Here is a 741-nt window from a genome sequence, read left to right on the forward strand (position 1 = left end):
CCCCCACCTTCTATCTCCAGTGACAGCACAGGGACTTATCAGGGTTTAATCAAATGAATACAAGCATGTGTGTGAGTAGAACAAGTTTGAATAATTATGAGACATGCTTAGCACGTACTGCCTTGGTTCCCTACTTACTAGCTTACTTATCAACATGTTCAGCGCTAAAGTTCAAGGGATAGTTAAAATGTTTTGATATAACGGACACACTGAATTACAGGTTGAGTATGGACACTTGTACAATGGAAGGCTATCCAACAGCCCTGCAACAAGCCCCGACTTTGTGAAGCTTATTATGTTCAGTTGTATTGACACTGTCAGAGAACTGTAGATTTAACTCAATTTTTGAAGCCATTGTTAATTAGGATCTTTTATTGATTACAGTATACAGTAAGTCTTACTTTAATGTTATTGTAATTTAACCATAAAATACTACAGCTGAGAAGAAATGTAATTCTTTTCAGAGTACAAACCCTCTTTTTTAAACCCTTTATAGATTCCTACCGCCACATCCAAAAATTCTAACTAACTAACTTGATTTGTTCATAAAAAAATGTAGTTATGTACTTTCTTTGTAGGCCCCTAAGCCAGAGAACGGTGGTCATGTCTTGTGTTATATCTGGCTGGCTCAATAATAACCCACTGTAGATGTTTCAAATGTGGACAGACACATAATTCAGAACAAATTAGCAGTGTAACCACACAACAGAGGGAGAGGGTTTATTTGGTGTGTGTGTGTGT

The 741-nt window shown here is 37.0% G+C and overlaps 2 protein-coding genes across 2 annotated transcripts in view; one reads left to right on the top strand and one right to left on the bottom strand.

Annotated features, from left to right (window-relative positions):
• ap2s1 (adaptor related protein complex 2 subunit sigma 1) overlaps window positions 1-741 on the top strand; it is a 14,476-nt gene that overhangs the window by 12,141 nt on the left and 1,594 nt on the right. The gene's annotated exons all lie outside the window — the stretch shown is intronic.
• rab4b (RAB4B, member RAS oncogene family) overlaps window positions 1-741 on the bottom strand; it is a 12,129-nt gene that overhangs the window by 6,273 nt on the left and 5,115 nt on the right. The gene's annotated exons all lie outside the window — the stretch shown is intronic.

The sequence above is a fragment of the Etheostoma spectabile genome, chromosome 3 (genome assembly GCF_008692095.1).
Source record: "Etheostoma spectabile isolate EspeVRDwgs_2016 chromosome 3, UIUC_Espe_1.0, whole genome shotgun sequence".
Classification (NCBI taxonomy): domain Eukaryota; kingdom Metazoa; phylum Chordata; class Actinopteri; order Perciformes; family Percidae; genus Etheostoma; species Etheostoma spectabile.